This window comes from Salmo salar, chromosome ssa13 (assembly GCF_905237065.1).
Source record: "Salmo salar chromosome ssa13, Ssal_v3.1, whole genome shotgun sequence".
NCBI lineage: Eukaryota > Metazoa > Chordata > Actinopteri > Salmoniformes > Salmonidae > Salmo > Salmo salar.
The window spans coordinates 92,673,332-92,695,446 of NC_059454.1; the positions used below are offsets into that span (position 1 = coordinate 92,673,332).

The following is a 22,115-nucleotide window of genomic DNA, read 5'->3' on the forward strand; positions in this document are numbered from 1 at the left end:
GGGAATCCTACTTAGGCAGCCTTTTCCCACCTGTGTTTGTGGGTAGTTGTTTTCCGTTTAGTTGTCTGTTGCCTGACGGAACTGGTTTGCTTTTGTTTTGTTTCTTTGTTTAAGTGTTTCGTTATATGAATAAATATGAGCACTTACCACGCTGCGTTTTGGTCCCCTTCTCATTACGACGAAAGCCATTACACTGGAGGTGTTTTTGGTCATTTTCCTGTTGAAAAACAAATTATAGTCCCACTAAGTGCAAACCAGATGGGAGGGTGTGTCGCTGCAGAATGCTGTGGTAGCCTTGCTGGTTAAGTGTGCCTTGAATTCTAAATAAATCACTGACAGTGTCACCAGCAAAGCACCCCCACATCATCACACCTCCTCCTCCATGCTTCATGGTGGGAACCACACATGCGGAAATCATCCGTTTACCTACTCTGCGTCTCACAAAGACACGGCTGTTGGAAACAAAAATCTCAAATTTGGACTCATCAGACCAAAGGACAGATTTCCACCGGTCTAATGTCCATTGCTTGGGTTTCTTGGCCCAAGCAAGTCTCTTCTTATTATTTTTGTCTTTTAGTTGTGGTTTCTTTGCAGCAATTTGACCATTAAGGCCTGATTCACGCAGTCTCCTCTGAACAATTGATGTTGAGATGTGTCTGTTACTTGAACTCTGTAAAGCATTTATTTGGGTTGCAATTTCTGAGGCTGGTAACTAATGAGTAGAGGTAACCCTGTGTCTTCCTTCCTGTGGTGGTCCTCATGATAGCCAGTTTCATCATAGCGCTTGATAGTTTTTGTGACTGCACTTGAAAAAACTTTAAAAGTTCTTGAAATGTTCCGTAGTGACTGGCCTTAATGTCTTAAAGTAATGACAGACTGTCATTTATCTTTTCTTAATTGAGTTGTTCTTGCCATAATATGGACTTGCTATTTTACCAAATAGGGCTATCTCTGTATACCACCCCTACATTGTCACAACACAACTGATTGGCTCAAACGCATTAAGACAGAAAGAAATTCCACAAATTAACTTTTAACAAGGCACACTTTTTAATTGAAATGCATTCCAGGTGACTACCTCATGAAGCTGGTTGAGAGAATACCAAGAGTGTGCAAAGCTCTCATCAAGGCAAAGGGTGGCTACTTTGTTGAATCTCAGATATAAAATATATTTTGATTTGTTTAACACTTTTTTGCTTACTACATGATTGTGTTATTTCATAGTTTTGATGCCTTCAATATTATTCTACAATGTGGAAAATAGTAAAAATTAAGAAAAACCCTTGAATGAGTAGCTGTGTCCCATCTTATGACTGGTGCTGTATATATATGCTTCGCTTTCTTAATGAATCAGAAAATCAACATTTCTTGTTGTTCATCAAAGCTTCCTGGCTAACTCATTGATCCTGTTCAGTAGTATACCCCTCAGAGCTGCATTTGGACATTGTTTTCTTAGCAGACACACAGGAGAGTAGGTGTCTGTTTTTCCACCATGTGTTCTGTCAGAGTGGAGGGCTGGATCAGTGGAGGGTGGGACAGATGTGAGTGTGGTACTGTGGATATGTGTTTATAGACTTTAGCCTGTTGACTTCATTGTGTTTCAAACGTAGATCAAACTATGTGAATCTATATAGTCTTATATTGGAAGTTATTCATGTGATTAACACAAACTGTACATTACACATTTTATCAATCTACATAATTGCATCTTAAGCCTTATAACTCCAGAGCAGAGAGAGAGAGTGAGTTGTACAGTAATACATCTTGTCTTTTCCACTGGGCTGGGGCAAGACCCAAACTGAGCATTTCTCCTAATTAAGGAATGCAGCGTCTGATTGACAAATGAGCCATTAGTCAGCCAGCAGACCAGACACAGGGTTTCCCTGCCAGGATTACAGGGCCCACAGGCTTCCCTTCGCAGAAGACACTGCAACAGATGGTTTAACACTCAGACACGATCCTCAGAGCAGGCTGGAAAAGAGGGTGAGGTGGTTAAAACATCACCTGTTTTTACAAGGCCTATGGACCAGTCTCACCCACAACAGTGGTAACAACGGAGAAATAACAAGTGGAAATACAGGACATGAGTCGGCAAAGAATTGTTCAGTCAAGATTGTGATTAAATAACGTATGTTTGTGTGCTGTTGGGTTTGTCATTACACAGCTGGATAAAAGTGGGCAGTGTGTTTGTTGATGTTGTGTTGTCCTCCAATGGGTTAGTTGGTGCTGCTGGGTTCAGGAAGAGTTCAGTAGAACAGCAGATGGGCAATTCAACGGTAACAGAGTGACACTGAGACAAAATCCAATGATTGCAAAGTTAAACAAACCATACAACTTTATGGACAAGGACTACTTTTAAAGGCCCAATGCAGCCATTTTTATATCAGTATCAAATCATTTCTGGGTAACAATTAAGTACCTTACTGTAATAGATTTCCATTAAAATGGGAAAAAATTGTTTTTAGGAAAACCTCTTTCTCAAGCAAAAATTTAGCTAGGACTGTCTGGGAGTGTTCTGAGTGGGTAGTGGAAAACTGAAAACTAGCTGTTATTTGCAGAGAGGTTTGGAACTCTCTTTGTTATTAGTCTATTAACAAATTTACAGCATGGTGATGTCACCATGGAAAGCCAAATCTCCCGCCCACGCAGACCTGCTGATTGGAATGTCCTGTGTATATTCTATTTTCAACCAGCAACTACCAGGTAATAACACGGATAAAAAAATCTCACACTTTTGCAGTGTTAGTTTCGTCAGCTGTTATATAATATCATATAAAACACAGGAAAAAGGAGTTTTCATGCAATGGGCCTTTAACAATTTCCACAGAAAATTTGCAAAAACACATTTACTTGAAGAACAGTGCAGATGCTAAGTTTGTGCTTTTTGTGACATCATTCTGTTACCAAACTTTGCATCGGCACTGTTCTTTAAGTAAATGTGCTTCTGAGGCTGGGTCCATATCTGTGTCACTATCTAATGAGTTTGGCTGGGGCTCCCATTTTGCAGAGGAACCAGGAGAACATTCTGCTCTGCTGAGAGAGAGGGAGAGAGCCTGGGGAGTGTCAGGAAGGACTATGACCTCCCTCAGTCTCAGTGGGATATAGAGAGGCGCTGTGCCATGTGTGTGTGTGTCCTCACTCAGACAGAAACAACATGGCCACCCATCATTCAAACAGAAATTATGAGTGAGTGTGTGTTATGCGTAATCTGTATGTGGTCACGCAGGTGAGCTGTGTGTGACGTTCCAGTCGTTGCCCTGTGAGGAGGACAGGGTGACAAGTGCACGTCAGAGGTTGAGTGACATTTACTGACTGTGACTTCAACTAGAGAAAAGGAGAGAATGATGAAGAGAGAGGATGTGCTTCTGCTTGCCCGTTGGGTTCTAGTCCAGGTCACTGTAAAGCACATTGTGACAGATGTTGATTTGAAAAGGTGTTTGTATATAAAATGTGATGAATTAGTTGATGGATTGATTGATGGCTGGAAGAGGAAAGAGAACAAGCCCAGAACACCTCTCCCCCTCACCTTACATTTCTACCGGTGTTGTGATACAATGTGTCTGCAGCCAAAGCAACAACAGCTGTGTGAATCCAGTACTGTGTGTGACTGTGGAAACAGGCTAACATCTTATGGCACAATAATATTTTAGCAAGTGACAGTCATGTGTAGCGCAGGCTAAAAATACTTCTCCTTTTCCATCTCTTTCTTTGTCTCCTTCGCTTTGTCCACTTTAACTGTCCTTCTATGTTAGTGAGTGTATTTGAATCTCTCCTTCTCTGTCTCTATTTCTCCCCCTTTCACTTTGCTTTCTCCATATTGATTTTATTCCTGATGGATAGCATTGTCAGTTTTGAAGTCTGTCAGAGATGTCATTTTGTTGTCTCACTCTCGTCTTGGGCAGGTGACCGATTCACAAGTTATACATCTTGGTTGTGTGGAATAGCCGGGAGCTGAAAACTGAGAGACACAAGAACATCGGTGAGTGAACCCTCTACTCTCTGTATTACCTCTATTTCGGAGACTGGGCAAGTGGTCAAGGGAACAAAACAAGGGTGTGAAGGGTTGAAGTGTAGAGAAGAGGGGGTGAGTGGCTGGAGCTTGGAGGTGAGAGGCTGGAGCTTGGAGGTGAGAGGCTGGAGCTTGGAGTGGCGACTTCCACTTTTGGACGTTAAAACCTCTTCAGCGTCTCATCCCGTCAGCGGGATCAAAATCCAGCGAAAAATCATATCGCCAATTAGCATTAAAAAAAATCATAATTAAAAAAAAAAAATAATAATATATATATTTTTTTTTTTTAGATACACCTCTCCTGAATCGACCCACGTCGTCCGATTTCAAAAAAGTCCATCGTAAAAAGCAGCTTCATAGCCATTTTCCGACCAACCACTTGCATCACATATAATCAAAAAACAGCTAAATGCAGCACTAACCTTTTACAAACTTCATCAGATGGCACCCCTAGGACATCATGTTATACAATGCATGCATTCTTTTGTTCAATAAAGGTCATATTTATATATAAAAACAGCATTTTACATCTCTGTCTGACGTTGAATAAATAATTTCCCCTCAAATGCGTCCCGGTAAACAATGCTACATTTCCCTTAATTACTATCCTATAACGATTTTTTAAATGTATATTGTCAATCTAACATTTATAGATGAATATCTCTTGAGAACACCTGTCATACCAGATTTTAAATTAACTTTACTGGGTAATCACACTTTGTGATGCGATACTCAGAAAATGAGCTAATATACAGAGCTCGGCGCCATCTTGGAAACAATCGCATGTCACATCTCATCTTGTATAATATTGTCAATAATCGCCTACCTTTAGTTGTCTTCATCAGAAAGCATCCCAGGTCCACAACAGATGTATTTTCGGTCACAAAGTCCATACTTCACGTTCCATTAGCCTGCTGTTGGTAGCGCGTCCTATGGCTCTCTCCAAGCGCAGGGCTGAAGTTCCGGATAAAATGAGATTCTCCCGCCTGTAGGTTCGTTCAAACATGTCAAACGTTGTAAAACATTAATCTTCAGGGCCTGTAACACCAAGAGAGCCAATAAGATTCGAGGGGGATGATTTCATGGCCTTTAAAACCGTTTCCAAAGGTGGGGGTAGCCCTGGCCGCCGGGCGTCATAATGGTGATGGCCCATCCCCTGTGACCAATTTCCAACTCGTCTCATTCAATGAGTTTCGACCGTATAAGGCTCAAACCACTGTGAAAAGACTGGCGACATCTAGTGGAAGCAATAGGAAGTGCTCACTGAACCATTGTTAACGGTGTGATTAATAAGGAAAGATGAGAAGTCGAGTCCACAATTCAGAATTCCACTTCCTGTTTCAATCGGTCTCGGGGTTTTGACTGCCATTTGAGTTCTGTTATACTCACAGACACCATTCAAACAGTTTTAGAAACTTTAGAGTGTTTTCTATCCATATATAATAAGTATATGCATGCCCTAGCTTCTGAGTTTGATTAGTAGGCCGTTGAAAATGGGAACGATTTTTTTTCAAAATGCGCTGTGGCGCCCCCTATCCTAGGGTATCCTCAATTAACAAGATGACACTCCATCTTAACTCCTCCACATTCACTGGCTTGGTTGAACAGCGCAGAAGAGAACATCTCTGACATTTTTTTTTGTTTTCTTCTCGTCAAGACAAGTAGGGGATCTAGTTTCATGCGTTTCTTTTATGCCTTCTACGTTAGAATAATCGCACACTTAGTCCCGCTGTAACAGAGACTGGACTATGATTGGTGGAGAAAGAAGGGCAGGACCCAGGCTGTGCTGTACAGCAGGGCTCTGTGGCACAGAGCTACTGGTGCCCTCTAGAACCATAAGAGACTTGATCAGGGACGAGCCGACCCCCTTTTGCAGGCCCACAGATCAATTTCCTCCCCCCCCAAAAAAAGATTATGAATATTATTTATATATTTTTGGAACTCAGTCGGGGTCTCAAATTACTGTTGAGAGTTAGAATTTCAAACTTTGGTTGTGTATCAGCAGTTGGTTGTGTATCAGCAGTTGGTTGTGTATCAGCAGTTGGTTGTGTATCAGCAGTTGGTTGTGTATCAGCAGTTGGTTGTGTATCAGCAGTTGGTTGTATCAGTAGTTGGTTGTGTATCAGCAGTTGGTTGTGTATCAGCAGTTGGTTGTGTATCAGCAGTTGGTTGTGCATCAGCAGTTGGTTGTGTATCAGCAGTTGGTTGTGTATCAGCAGTTGGTTGTGTATCAGCAGTTGGTTGTGTATCAGCAGTTGGTTGTGTATCAGCAGTCGGTTGTGTATCAGCAGTTGGTTGTGTATCAGCAGTTGGTTGAGTATCAGCAGTCGGTTGTGTATCAGCAGTCGGTTGTGCATCAGCAGTCGGTTGTGTATCAGCAGTCGGTTGTGTATCAGCAGTTGGTTGTGTATCAGCAGTTGGTTGTGTATCAGCAGTTGGTTGTGTATCAGCAGTTGGTTGTGTATCAGCAGTTGGTTGTGCATCAGCAGTTGGTTGTGTATCAGCAGTTGGTTGTGTATCAGCAGTTGGTTGTGCATCAGCAGTTGGTTGTGTATCAGCAGTCGGTTGTGCATCAGCAGTTGGTTGTGCATCAGCAGTTGGTTGTGTATCAACAGTTGGTAGTGTATCAGCAGTTGGTAGTGTATCAGCAGTTGGTTGTGTATCAGCCGGCTCTAACTGCATGTGTGGGTATGATTTCAGATTTTTGGTGGCTCCCAACCCATCCCTGGACTAGAATATGATGCTGTAGGGCAGGGCTCTGTAAATAGAACGGGCTTGGAACCTCTAACCCTGGCAATTTGAATGGTACAACAGATGGGTACACTCGCAATGGCTGCCTGGTATTGTGATGCAATTTCTTTGGTAATGTAGAATGTTAATTCAAATTATGCTAACTGCATGGGAATAGCCTCATGCAATGGAATGCATTTTTTGTTATTTAGTTGATTCAAAAATCACAGCACAAATTGATTGGGGCACCTGCATTTACTTCCTGCTTTCACTTCCTGCTTTGCTCCTATGTGTACACTCACAATGGCCGCCAGTCCACCCATTATGCCATAATTGAATGGGGATTGGGATGCCTGTTCTATTACTTTTATTTCTATGTCTGTGGTGCCATGATACTGGTCCTTTTGTAGAACCAACAGAAACTAGACTGTGATGCTGTAAAGCAGGGCTCTGTGGTTCAGAGATACTGGTCCAGTAGTATAGTGCTTTTTTGGGGGGTAAATTAAATAATTTCCTCAATCAAAGCTTGTACCGACAGATGTAACCTATTGAATAGCCTATCATTATAGAACAGGGTATAGAGCATACCTGTTCCTGGAGAGCTACCCTCCTGTAGGTTTTCACTCCAACCCCAGTTGTAACTAACTGATTCATCTTATAAACCAGATCATTATTAGAATCAGGTGTGCTGGATTAGGGTTGGAATGAACCTACAGGATGGTAGCTCTCCAGGAACGGGGTTGGAGAGCCCTGTTATAAAATACTATATGCATAAAATGCATCCTCCAATGGCGATGTCTGCCTATGCCCACACATTATTGTCTCCATAAAATCTTTTATTTTTAAAACCCACGCCGAGTTAGGCATACCTCGTTTCAAAATAGGCCATCATCACTGTCAATCGTGAATGATACTTCTTCAAGTGTTACTGGTGAAACTGCATCTGCATGCCAATCATTTGATGGATCTCAATCAATTTCATGGGAATAGTGTCTGCATTTCCATCTTCTTGAATTATTAGGCATAGGGAACAGATCTTGAAGAGTGTTCTATTAAACGATTGGAGCGCCCTTTGTGGTTCTGAATGCACAGCGCCAGGATCACACAATGACGTTGAACCAACTTGTCTTTCTGAAGGATAGCTGAATGCTAGCTGAATGATAGCTCTGCCATTCGGCCAATTCAGGAAAAAACAACAAAAATTTGCAGTATAGCCTAATAGGCCTACGACTACATGGTATAGCTATTTGTAGGCTATAGCCTAATGTAAATGCACATACATACTGACTGTATAAAACATTAAGAACACCTGCTCTTTCCACTGACCAGGTGAAAACTATGATCCCTTATTTATGTCACTTGTTAAATCCACTTCAATCAGTGTACATGAAGGGGAGGAGAAGGATTTTTAAGCCTTGAGACATGGATTGTGTTAGTGTGACATTCAGAGGGTGAATGGGCAAGAAAAAATATTAAAGTGCCTTTGAACGTGGTATGGTAGTAGGTGCCTGGCGCAGCGGTTTGAGTGTGTCAAGAACTGCAACGCTGCTATTATAGAATAAAAGAAAACAGAGGTAAAATATCAATTCATAGCATTTATATCAACACCATAGTGCCCTCAAAGCTCATCAATAAGCTAAGGATCCTGGGACTAAACACCTCCCTCTGCAACTGGATCCTGGACTTCCTGACGGGCCACCCCCAGGTGGTAAGGATAGGTAACAACACATCCGCCACGCTGATCCTCAACTCAGGGGTGCGTGCTCAGCTCCCTCCTGTACTCCCTGTTCACTCATGACTGCATGGCCAGGCACGACTCCAACACCATCATTAAATATGCCGATGACACAACAGTGGTAGGCCTGATCACCGACAATGACGAGACAGCCTATAGGGAGGAGGTCAGAGACCTGGCCGTGTGGTGCCAGGACAACAACCACTCCCTCAACGTGATCAAGACAAATGAGATGATTGTGGTCTACAGGAAAAAGATGACCGAGCACGCCCCCATTCTCATCGACGGGGCTGCAGTGGAGCAGGTTGAGAGTTTCAAGTTCCTTGGTGTGTTATAACTGGGGTTGGAGTGAAAACCTACAGGAGGGTACAAACTAACATGGTCCAAGCACACCATGACAGTCGTGAAGCGGGCACGACAAAACCTATTCCCTCTCAGGAGGCTGAAAATATTTTGCATGGGTCCTCAGATCCTCAAAAGGTTCTACAGCTGCACCATCGAGAGCATCCTGATTGGTTGCATCACTGCCTGGTATGGCAACTGCTCGGCCTCTGACCGCAAGCCACTACAGAGGGTAGTGCAAACGGCCCAGTACCTCACTGGGGCCAAGCTTCCTGCCATCCAGGACCTATATACCAGGTGGTGTCAGAGGAAGGTCCTGAAAATTGTCAAAGACTCCAGCCACCCTAGTCATAGACTGTTCTCTCTACTACCACACGGCAAACGGTACCAGAGCACCAAGTCTAGGTCCAAGAGGCTTCTAAACAGCTTCTACCCTCCTGAACATCTAGTCAAATGGCTACCCAGCCTATTCGCATTGACTCCCCCCCCCCACTGCCACTCTCTGTTGTCATCTATGCATAGTCACTTTAATTAACTCTACCTACATGTACATACTACCTCAGCTAACCGGTGCCCCTGCACATTGACTCTGTACCTGCACCCCCCTGTATATATTGTTATTTTTTTACTGCTCCTCTTTAATTATTTGTTACTTTTATCTCTTATTCTTATCCATATTTTTTTAAACTGCACTGTCAGGTAGGGGCTCGTAAGTAAGCATTTCACTGTTGTATTCGGCGCATGTGACTAATAACATTTGATTTGATTTGATTTGCATAGATTAAATCATCAAATCAATTGACCAAGTACCAGTCGCAAGCCTTTTTTTGGTATAAAAAAAGAAACTAGGTAGTGAACATAAATTATTCCTACATAAAATTGCAGGATATTCATTTTAAAATCAAGCTTTTGGTGTGGTGTATGCATGCATCTGAAAAAGCTATAACCGAAATGCATTACTTCCTCCAACTTGGCCCAATTCTCTTTTCCAATTTCCCACCCTGACATACCAAGCTAGAACGGGCCCGTTGTCTCAACCAATAGCCAATAAGCTAAGTGTTCACATATCGTTTCTAGGTTCTACTGTGCAAGAGGGGCTCCATTGTGTTTTATGAACATCAAGGCAGACACACAGTGAATTTAGATGTTTGTTCTCAACGTTCTGAATGGCCAAAGTGGTCAAGCCTCTGACGGGCCTCCGCAGTGCACACGCGTAATCTACAGTTCTTCATCATTCCCGCCACCGCCAGAGAGAAGACAGGGAGGAACCCCCCATTTACCGACCCCTAGGCTGCAGTACATATTTATTTGGTTTGTCGTTCTATCGTTTTTCATGGGATTTTTGTGGTAATTAAATAGAATTTATCACAATACATTTTCCAGAAATAGTTTTACCAGCTCTGCGCTCCGGCAGCACTACACCCTGTACTGGACCCTCTAGAACCAACAGAGACTAGACTATGTTTGGGAGGTCAAGCGTGACGGATGGTCCTACACCTACTGGGGTACAGGGAGGCAGGGCTGTGTGCCCTCATTGTGGTTGGGGGCAGAGAGTATGCCCATCTCTCTCTCTCTCTCTCTCTCTCTCTCTCTACCTTTTTTCTCTCACTCTCGGTTTCTTGTCACACACGCACAAACACACACACACACACACACACACACACACACACACACACACACACACACACACACACACACGTACACATGTATGTGTACACTTCACACATTTTGTCAGGACATTAATTAATGCACTAATAGAAAACCCCTGTTTTCCTGAGCCTCTGTCTCCCTCATTAGAAGTTATTTTGGGCAGCAGTACTATTCTTCAGAACAAAATGTTGTTTCATTTATCTGACTAATCTAACAAGCTCCAATTACCTCAGTCTTATATTTCGGTGTGTATATTGTTTTTGATAGGTTTGACACAAACCACTTTGTCCGTTGACCAAACTCTTCCCTGAACTCTCCCTGCACTCTGGCTGTGCTCAAACATTCCTACACGCGCTCACTGCACACACACAATCAGTGCTTGTTAAGGAGAGTGAGATATTGTAAACACACACCCCTTTTCCCCATAATTACAGCTTCTGTGAACCTCAGGGAGCACTCAGCCCTTCTGGGCGCCTCGCTCCTATTCCAACTGTGCGGCCAGTCTGTTTTTGCCCTCCCGTCTCGACCTCTCATCTCCTACTCTCACTGGACAATTCATCTGCTCATCCACAGACACACCGATCAGGACTCTCAGTTGGACTTTCATGTTTCGTAATTAAAATATTTGAACTTTGGATGTTGTCTCAGTTTGCTGTAAACGGAGAAAGAGGTGTCTCTTAATCTGCCATGGCTTTTGTCCAGGTGTCTGGGAGAGAGATTCAGTACACTATTCTATGTAGCCATGTAGATTCAAGTTGAAAGTGTACCGTGTGTTACTATAGGTGGGGTATGTGTGGTCGTGAACGATACGTCCATGGTGGTACTGAACTGTTCTGTACTGTAGGTCCAGTGTTCAACTTGATACATCCTTGGCTACTGTACTGTGTGTGGTATGTAGGGTTGCAAAGGGAGGGTATATAATTAGAAACTTTCTAAGTTTTACCAGTAAACTACCAGAATTGTGGTATCTTTCAAGGATTTTATGTAATTTATCACAATACATCTAGTGGCCCTTTTGAGTACTTCATATTATCAGAGGTGTCTGTAGTTATCTCTGACCTTCTGTGTGGCATTATCATATGCAAAATATCTGAAATAATTCAATAAGAAAGCTGTCTCAGTTTGCCCGAGCTGTAAACGGAGAAAGAGGTGTCTCTTAATCTGCCATGGCTTTTGCTCTCTGGCTCCCCCTCATCTCTCTCTCTTTCCCTCCTCCTCTCTCTCGCTTTCCCTCCTCCCTCTTTCTACTTGTTTTTTATCCTCTCTTTGATCCTATTGTTTTTTACTCTCCCCTCTCCTCCTCTCTCCTCTCCTCTTCTCTCAACTCCTCTCTCCTCTTCCCCGCTCCTCCACTCTCCCCCTCCTCTCTCCGCTCTCTCCTTTCCTCTCCCCTCTCCGCTCTCTCCTCTCTTTCTCCCCTCTAACAACTCCCTTCCCCTCTCCTCTCTCCTCTCCCCTTCGCTCTCCTCTCTCCCCTCTCCACTCCTCTCTCCTCTCTCCACTTCTCCTCTTCTCCTCTCCCATCTCCTCTCTCCTCTTCCCCCCTCCTCCCCTCTCAGTGCTCTCCTCTCCTCTCCTCTCTCTTTCTCCGCTCTCCTCTCCCCTCTGGGCTGGTCGGACGGTTGATTAGCACTTTGGTCTTGTTCTGCCTAATTGGAGGAGGGAGACAGGTGGCGCCACTGTAACGATCGGCCTCGTTAGCGTAGCTCTCGCTAGCGCAGCCTGTGTGATCTCTTTGTTTTTACTGTGTGAATGCCCCAGGGAGGGCATGAACTTCTGACGCTGCTATGTACAGTACACCAGGCCGGTCCTGCTCACTCAGAGGAGAGCCCCCAGATCTCCAATAACCCACACTGAGCTCCTGTTATTGTAGCAAGTGTCAAGGCTCTTTGTACAAAGCAGCACCGCTACAAACCCCAAACAGCCCAGACAAAACATTCTTCTCTGTGAATGGACAGGGTTGATTTTGGACGTCCAGGTGTCTGGGAGAGAGATTCAGTACACTATTCTATTTAGCCATGTAGATTAAAGTTGAAAGTGTACCGTGTGTTACTATAGGTGGGGTATGTGTGGTCGTGAACGATACGTCCATGGTGGTACTGAACTGTTCTGTACTGTAGGTCCAGTGTTCAACTTGATACATCCTTGGCTACTGTACTGTGTGTGGTATGTTGGGTTGCAAAGGGAGGGTATATAATTAGAAACGTTCTAAGTTTTACCAGTAAACTACCAGAATTGTGGTATCTTTCAAGGATTTTATGTAATTTATCACAATACATCTAGTGGCTCTTTTGAGTACTTCATATTATCAGAGGTGTCTGTAGTTATCTCTGACCTTCTGTGTGGCATTATCATATGCAAAATATCTGAAATAATTCAATAAGAAAGCTGTAAAACATGATCCTAAACCATCAACTTAGTGCAGTGTTTCCCAACTCCAGTCCTCCAGTACCCTGAACAGCACACATTTCTGTTGTAGCCCCGGACAAGAACACCTGATTCAACTTGTCAACTAATCATCAAGCCCTGAATGAGTTGAATCAGGTTTGTCTGGGGCGACGACAACGTGTGCTGTTGGAGGTACTGGAGGACTGGAGTTAGGAAACACTGACTTACTGAATGAATGGTGTTTAATATTAGGGGTTCAGCATGAAATATTCCTTATATATTTGTTTACACACTTTTATTTATTTGATTATGCCGATATGTGTTTGTTGTCAATGTTTTGGCATCAAACTGGTGGCAGTTGTTAAGACTAGTCAATTGTTTGAAAAGTTATATTGATTAGATGCCTTTTCCCATTAATTAGTCTATTTTCTCTAGAACCATATGGTCTATCTACTAGAAACTCATGGACAATATGGACACAGATATAAAATATGTATACTATATATGAATACATTTAAAAAATATTCAAGTATAAATAGATTGTCATCGATTTTCTGGTAATCAACAAAATGACTAAGATTCGAGTAACTTTAGTAAATTACCGGTATCTTTCCAACCCTAGTGGTAGATAGTGTTGTAACAGTACTCTAGATCCAGACAGTGTGTTACTGTAGATAGTGTTGTAACAGTACTCTAGGTCCAGACAGTGTGTTACTGTAGATAGTGTTGTAACAGTACTCTAGTTCCAGACAGTGTGTTACTGTAGATAGTGTTGTATCAGTACTGTAGGTCCAGACAGGGTGTTACTGTAGATAGTGTTGTATCAGTACTGTAGGTCCAGACAGTGTGTTACTGTAGATAGTGTTGTATCAGTACTGTAGGTCCAGACAGTGTGTTTCTGTAGATAGTGTTGTATCAGTACTGTAGGTCCAGACAGTGTGTTACTGTAGATAGTGTTGTATCAGTACTGTAGGTCCAGACAGTGTGTGGTAGATAGTGTTGTATCAGTACTGTAGGTCCATGCAGTGTGTTACTGTAGATAGTGTTGTATCAGTACTGTAGGTCCAGACAGTGTGTTACTGTAGATAGTGTTGTATCAGTACTGTAGGTCCAGACAGTGTGTTACTGTAGATAGTGTTGTATCAGTACTGTAGGTCCAGACAGTGTGTTACTGTAGATAGTGTTGTATCAGTACTGTAGGTCCAGACAGTGTGTTACTGTGGATAGTGTTCTATCAGTACTGTAGGTCCAGACAGTGTGTTACTGTAGATAGTGTTGTGTCAGTACTGTAGGTCCAGACAGTGTGTTACTGTAGATAGTGTTGTATCAGTACTGTAGGTCCAGACAGTGTGTTACTGTAGATAGTGTTGTGTCAGTACTGTAGGTCCAGACAGTGTGTTACTGTAGATAGTGTTGTATCAGTACTGTAGGTCCAGACAGTGTGTTACTGTAGATAGTGTTGTATCAGTACTGTAGGTCCAGACAGTGTGTTACTGTAGATAGTGTTGTATCAGTACTGTAGGTCCAGACAGTGTGTTACTGTAAGTAGTGTTGTATCAGTACTGTAGGTCCAGACAGTGTGTTACTGTAGATAGTGTTGTATCAGTACTGTAGGTCCAGACAGTGTGTTACTGTAAGTAGTGTTGTATCAGTACTGTAGGTCCAGACAGTGTGTGGTAGATAGTGTTGTATCAGTACTGTAGGTCCAGACAGTGTGTTACTGTAGATAGTGTTGTGTCAGTACTCTAGGTCCAGACAGTGTGTTACTGTAGATAGTGTTGTGTCAGTACTGTAGGTCCATACAGTGTGTTACTGTAGATAGTGTTGTATCAGTACTGTAGGTCCAGACAGTGTGTTACTGTAGGTAGTGTTGTATCAGTACTGTAGGTCCAGACAGTGTGTGGTAGATAGTGTTGTGTCAGTACTCTAGGTCCAGACAGTGTGTTACTGTAGATAGTGTTGTATCAGTACTGTAGGTCCAGACAGTGTGTTACTGTAGATAGTGTTGTGTCAGTACTGTAGGTCCAGACAGTGTGTTACTGTAGATAGTGTTGTATCAGTACTGTAGGTCCAGACAGTGTGTTACTGTAGATAGTGTTGTATCAGTACTGTAGGTCCAGACAGTGTGTGGTAGATAGTGTTGTATCAGTACTGTAGGTCCAGACAGTGTGTTACTGTAGATAGTGTTGTATCAGTACTGTAGGTCCAGACAGTGTGTTACTGTAGATAGTGTTGTATCAGTACTGTAGGTCCAGACAGTGTGTTACTGTAGATAGTGTTGTGTCAGTACTGTAGGTCCAGACAGTGTGTTACTGTAGATAGTGTTGTATCAGTACTGTAGGTCCAGACAGTGTGTTACTGTAGATAGTGTTGTGTCAGTACTGTAGGTCCAGACAGTGTGTTACTGTAGATAGTGTTGTATCAGTACTGTAGGTCCAGACAGTGTGTTACTGTAGATAGTGTTGTATCAGTACTGTAGGTCCAGACAGTGTGTTACTGTAGATAGTGTTGTATCAGTACTGTAGGTCCAGACAGTGTGTTACTGTAGATAGTGTTGTATCAGTACTGTAGGTCCAGACAGTGTGTGGTAGATAGTGTTGTAACAGTACTGTAGGTCCAGACAGTATGTTACTGTAGATAGTGTTGTATCAGTACTGTAGGTCCAGACAGTGTGTTACTGTAGATAGTGTTGTATCAGTACTGTAGGTCCAGACAGTGTGTTACTGTAGATAGTGTTGTATCAGTACTGTAGGTCCATACAGTGTGTTACTGTAGATAGTGTTGTATCAGTACTGTAGGTCCAGACAGTGTGTTACTGTAGGTAGTGTTGTATCAGTACTGTAGGTCCAGACAGTGTGTTACTGTAGATAGTGTTGTATCAGTACTGTAGGTCCAGACAGTGTGTTACTGTAGATAGTGTTGTATCAGTACTGTAGGTCCAGACAGGGTGTTACTGTAGATAGTGTTGTATCAGTACTGTAGGTCCAGACAGTGTGTTACTGTAGATAGTGTTGTATCAGTACTGTAGGTCCAGACAGTGTGTTTCTGTAGATAGTGTTGTATCAGTACTGTAGGTCCAGACAGTGTGTTACTGTAGATAGTGTTGTATCAGTACTGTAGGTCCAGACAGTGTGTGGTAGATAGTGTTGTATCAGTACTGTAGGTCCATGCAGTGTGTTACTGTAGATAGTGTTGTATCAGTACTGTAGGTCCAGACAGTGTGTTACTGTAGATAGTGTTGTATCAGTACTGTAGGTCCAGACAGTGTGTTACTGTAGATAGTGTTGTATCAGTACTGTAGGTCCAGACAGTGTGTTACTGTAGATAGTGTTGTATCAGTACTGTAGGTCCAGACAGTGTGTTACTGTAGATAGTGTTCTATCAGTACTGTAGGTCCAGACAGTGTGTTACTGTAGATAGTGTTGTGTCAGTACTGTAGGTCCAGACAGTGTGTTACTGTAGATAGTGTTGTATCAGTACTGTAGGTCCAGACAGTGTGTTACTGTAGATAGTGTTGTGTCAGTACTGTAGGTCCAGACAGTGTGTTACTGTAGATAGTGTTGTATCAGTACTGTAGGTCCAGACAGTGTGTTACTGTAGATAGTGTTGTATCAGTACTGTAGGTCCAGACAGTGTGTTACTGTAGATAGTGTTGTATCAGTACTGTAGGTCCAGACAGTGTGTTACTGTAAGTAGTGTTGTATCAGTACTGTAGGTCCAGACAGTGTGTTACTGTAGATAGTGTTGTATCAGTACTGTAGGTCCAGACAGTGTGTTACTGTAAGCAGTGTTGTATCAGTACTGTAGGTCCAGACAGTGTGTGGTAGATAGTGTTGTATCAGTACTGTAGGTCCAGACAGTGTGTGGTAGATAGTGTTGTATCAGTACTGTAGGTCCAGACAGTGTGTTACTGTAGATAGTGTTTTTTGTCAGTACTCTAGGTCCAGACAGTGTGTTACTGTAGATAGTGTTGTGTCAGTACTGTAGGTCCATACAGTGTGTTACTGTAGATAGTGTTGTATCAGTACTGTAGGTCCAGACAGTGTGTTACTGTAGGTAGTGTTGTATCAGTACTGTAGGTCCAGACAGTGTGTGGTAGATAGTGTTGTGTCAGTACTCTAGGTCCAGACAGTGTGTTACTGTAGATAGTGTTGTATCAGTACTGTAGGTCCAGACAGTGTGTTACTGTAGATAGTGTTGTGTCAGTACTGTAGGTCCAGACAGTGTGTTACTGTAGATAGTGTTGTATCAGTACTGTAGGTCCAGACAGTGTGTTACTGTAGATAGTGTTGTATCAGTACTGTAGGTCCAGACAGTGTGTGTGTAGATAGTGTTGTATCAGTACTGTAGGTCCAGACAGTGTGTTACTGTAGATAGTGTTGTATCAGTACTGTAGGTCCAGACAGTGTGTTACTGTAGATAGTGTTGTATCAGTACTGTAGGTCCAGACAGTGTGTTACTGTAGATAGTGTTGTGTCAGTACTGTAGGTCCAGACAGTGTGTTACTGTAGATAGTGTTGTATCAGTACTGTAGGTCCAGACAGTGTGTTACTGTAGATAGTGTTGTGTCAGTACTGTAGGTCCAGACAGTGTGTTACTGTAGATAGTGTTGTATCAGTACTGTAGGTCCAGACAGTGTGTTACTGTAGATAGTGTTGTATCAGTACTGTAGGTCCAGACAGTGTGTTACTGTAGATAGTGTTGTATCAGTACTGTAGGTCCAGACAGTGTGTTACTGTAGATAGTGTTGTATCAGTACTGTAGGTCCAGACAGTGTGTGTGTAGATAGTGTTGTAACAGTACTGTAGGTCCAGACAGTATGTTACTGTAGATAGTGTTGTATCAGTACTGTAGGTCCAGACAGTGTGTTACTGTAGATAGTGTTGTATCAGTACTGTAGGTCCAGACAGTGTGTTACTGTAGATAGTGTTGTATCAGTACTGTAGGTCCATACAGTGTGTTACTGTAGATAGTGTTGTATCAGTACTGTAGGTCCAGACAGTGTGTTACTGTAGGTAGTGTTGTATCAGTACTGTAGGTCCAGACAGTGTGTTACTGTAGATAGTTTTGTATCAGTACTGTAGGTCCAGACAGTGTGTGGTAGATAGTGTTGTATCAGTACTGTAGGTCCAGACAGTGTGTTACTGTAGATAGTGTTGTGTCAGTACTGTAGGTCCAGACAGTGTGTTACTGTAGATAGTGTTGTATCAGTACTGTAGGTCCAGACAGTATGTGGTAGGTAGTGTTGTGTCAGTACTGTAGGTCCAGACAGTGTGTTACTGTAGATAGTGTTGTAACAGTACTGTAGGTCCAGACAGTGTGTTACTGTAGATAGTGTTGTATCAGTACTGTAGGTCCAGACAGTGTGTTACTGTAGATAGTGTTGTATCAGTACTGTAGGTCCAGACAGTGTGTTACTGTAGATAGTGTTGTGTCAGTACTGTAGGTCCAGACAGTGTGTTACTGTAGATAGTGTTGTATCAGTACTGTAGGTCCAGACAGTGTGTTACTGTAAGTAGTGTTGTATCAGTACTGTAGGTCCAGACAGTGTGTTACTGTAGATAGTGTTGTATCAGTACTGTAGGTCCAGACAGTGTGTTACTGTAAGTAGTGTTGTATCAGTACTGTCGGTCCAGACAGTGTGTGGTAGATAGTGTTGTATCAGTACTGTAGGTCCAGACAGTGTGTGGTAGATAGTGTTGTATCAGTACTGTAGGTCCAGACAGTGTGTTACTGTAGATAGTGTTGTGTCAGTACTCTAGGTCCAGACAGTGTGTTACTGTAGATAGTGTTGTGTCAGTACTGTAGGTCCAGACAGTGTGTTACTGTAGATAGTGTTGTATCAGTACTGTAGGTCCAGACAGTGTGTTACTGTAGGTAGTGTTGTATATGTTTATCAGTACTGTAGGTCCAGACAGTGTGTGATGTAGATAGTGTTGTGTCAGTACTCTAGGTCCAGACAGTGTGTTACTGTAGATAGTGTTGTATCAGTACTGTAGGTCCAGACAGTGTGTTACTGTAGATAGTGTTGTGTCAGTACTGTAGGTCCAGACAGTGTGTGTGTAGATAGTGTTGTATCAGTACTGTAGGTCCAGACAGTGTGTGGTAGATAGTGTTGTATCAGTACTGTAGGTCCAGACAGTGTGTTACCGTAGATAGTGTTGTGTCAGTACTCTAGGTCCAGACAGTGTGTTACTGTAGATAGTGTTGTGTCAGTACTGTAGGTCCATACAGTGTGTTACTGTAGATAGTGTTGTATCAGTACTGTAGGTCCAGACAGTGTGTTACTGTAGATAGTGTTGTATCAGTACTGTAGGTCCAGACAGTGTGTGGTAGATAGTGTTGTGTCAGTACTCTAGGTCCAGACAGTGTGTTGCTGTAGATAGTGTTGTATCAGTACTGTAGGTCCAGACAGTGTGTTACTGTAGATAGTGTTGTGTCAGTACTGTAGGTCCAGACAGTGTGTTACTGTAGATAGTGTTGTATCAGTACTGTAAGGTCCAGACAGTGTGTTACTGTAGATAGTGTTGTGTCAGTACTGTAGGTCCAGACAGTGTGTGAGTAGATAGTGTTGTATCAGTACTGTAGGTCCAGACAGTGTGTTACTGTAGATAGTGTTGTGTCAGTACTGTAGGTCCAGACAGTGTGTTACTGTAGATAGTGTTGTGTCCGTACTGTAGGTCCAGACAGTGTGTTACTGTAGATAGTGTTGTATCAGTACTGTAGGTCCAGACAGTGTGTTTCTGTAGATAGTGTTGTGTCAGTACTGTAGGTCCAGACAGTGTGTTACTGTAGATAGTGTTGTATCAGTACTGTAGGTCCAGACAGTGTGTTACTGTAGGTAGTGTTGTGTCAGTACTGTAGGTCCAGACAGTGTGTTACTGTAGATAGTGTTGTGTCAGTACTGTAGGTCCAGACAGTGTGTGGTAGATAGTGTTGCGTCAGTACTGTAGGTCCAGACAGTGTGTTACTGTAGATAGTGTTGTATCAGTACTGTAGGTCCAGACAGTGTGTTACTGTAGATAGTGTTGTAACAGTACTGTAGGTCCAGACAGTGTGTGGTAGATAGTGTTGTGTCAGTGCTCTAGGTCCAGACAGTGTGTTACTGTAGATAGTGTTGTATCAGTACTGTAGGTCCAGACAGTGTGTTACTGTAGATAGTGTTGTGTCAGTACTGTAGATCCAGACAGTGTGTTACTGTAGATAGTGTTGTATCAGTACTGTAGGTCCAGACAGTGTGTTACTGTAGATAGTGTTGTGTCAGTACTGTAGGTCCAGACAGTGTGTTACTGTAGATAGTGTTGTATCAGTACTGTAGATCCAGACAGTGTGTTTCTGTAGATAGTGTTGTGTCAGTACTGTAGGTCCATACAGTGTGTTTCTGTAGATAGTGTTGTATCAGTACTGTAGGTCCAGACAGTGTGTTACTGTAGATAGTGTTGTATCAGTACTGTAGGTCCAGACAGTGTGTTACTGTAGATAGTGTTGTGTCAGTACTGTAGGTCCAGACAGTGTGTTACTGTAAGTAGTGTTGTGTCAGTACTGTAGGTCCGGACAGTGTGTGGTAGATAGTGTTGTATCAGTACTGTAGGTCCAGACAGGATGTGGTAGATAGTGTTGTATCAGTACTGTAGGTCCAGACAGTGTGTTACTGTAGATAGTGTTGTATCAGTACTGTAGGTCCAGACAGTGTGTTACTGTAGATAGTGTTGTATTAGTACTGTAGGTCCAGACAGTGTGTGGTAGATAGTGTTGTATCAGTACTGTAGGTCCAGACAGTGTGTTACTGAAGATAGTGTTGTGTCAGTACTGTATGTCCAGACAGTGTGTGGTAGATAGTGTTGTATCAGTACTGTAGGTCCAGACAGTGTGTTACTGTAGATAGTGTTGTGTCAGTACTGTAGGTCCAGACAGTGTGTTACTGTAGATAGTGTTGTGTCAGTACTGTAGGTCCAGACAGTGTGTTACTGTAGATAGTGTTGTGTCAGTACTGTAGGTCCAGACAGTGTGTTACTGTAGATAGTGTTGTATCAGTACTGTAGGTCCAGACAGTGTGTTACTGTAGATAGTGTTGTATCAGTACTGTAGGTCCAGACAGTTTGTTACTGTAGTTTGTGTTGTATCAGTACTGTAGGTCCAGACAGTGTGTTACTCTAAGTAGGTTTGTGTCAGTACTGTAGGTCCGGACAGTGTGTGGTAGATAGTGTTGTATCAGTACTGTAGGTCCAGACAGTGTGTGGTAGATAGTGTTGTATCGGTACTGTAGGTCCAGACAGGATGTGTGTAGATAGTGTTGTATCAGTACTGTAGGTCCAGACAGTGTGTTACTGTAGATAGTGTTGTATCAGTACTGTAGGTCCAGACAGGGTGTTACTGTAGATAGTGTTGTATCAGTACTGTAGGTCCAGACAGTGTGTTACTGTAGATAGTGTTGTGTCAGTACTGTAGGTCCAGACAGTGTGTTACTGTAGATAGTGTTGTATCAGTACTGTACTGTAGGTCCAGACAGTGTGTTACTGTAGATAGTGTTGTGTCAGTACTGTAGGTCCAGACAGTGTGTGGTAGATAGTGTTGTATCAGTACTGTAGGTCCAGACAGTGTGTTACTGTAGATAGTGTTGTGTCAGTACTGTAGGTCCAGACAGTGTGTTACTGTAGATAGTGTTGTGTCCGTACTGTAGGTCCAGACAGTGTGTTACTGTAGATAGTGTTGTATCAGTACTGTAGGTCCAGACAGTGTGTTTCTGTAGATAGTGTTGTGTCAGTACTGTAGGTCCAGACAGTGTGTTACTGTAGATAGTGTTGTATCAGTACTGTAGGTCCAGACAGTGTGTTACTGTAGGTAGTGTTGTGTCAGTACTGTAGGTCCAGACAGTGTGTTACTGTAGATAGTGTTGTGTCAGTACTGTAGGTCCAGACAGTGTGTGGTAGATAGTGTTGCGTCAGTACTGTAGGTCCAGACAGTGTGTTACTGTAGATAGTGTTGTATCAGTACTGTAGGTCCAGACAGTGTGTTACTGTAGATAGTGTTGTAACAGTACTGTAGGTCCAGACAGTGTGTGGTAGATAGTGTTGTGTCAGTGCTCTAGGTCCAGACAGTGTGTTACTGTAGATAGTGTTGTATCAGTACTGTAGGTCCAGACAGTGTGTTACTGTAGATAGTGTTGTGTCAGTACTGTAGATCCAGACAGTGTGTTACTGTAGATAGTGTTGTATCAGTACTGTAGGTCCAGACAGTGTGTTACTGTAGATAGTGTTGTGT

General features: G+C 42.8%; 1 protein-coding gene across 1 annotated transcript in view; it reads left to right on the top strand.

Moving 5' to 3' along the window:
* LOC106568184 (bone morphogenetic protein receptor type-1B) overlaps window positions 1-22,115 on the top strand; it is a 193,278-nt gene that overhangs the window by 51,759 nt on the left and 119,404 nt on the right. Inside the window, exon 4 of the mRNA XM_014138295.2 lies at window positions 3,903-3,979. The gene's annotated coding sequence lies outside the window, so the exon portion shown is untranslated. The remainder of the gene's footprint in view (window positions 1-3,902; window positions 3,980-22,115) is intronic.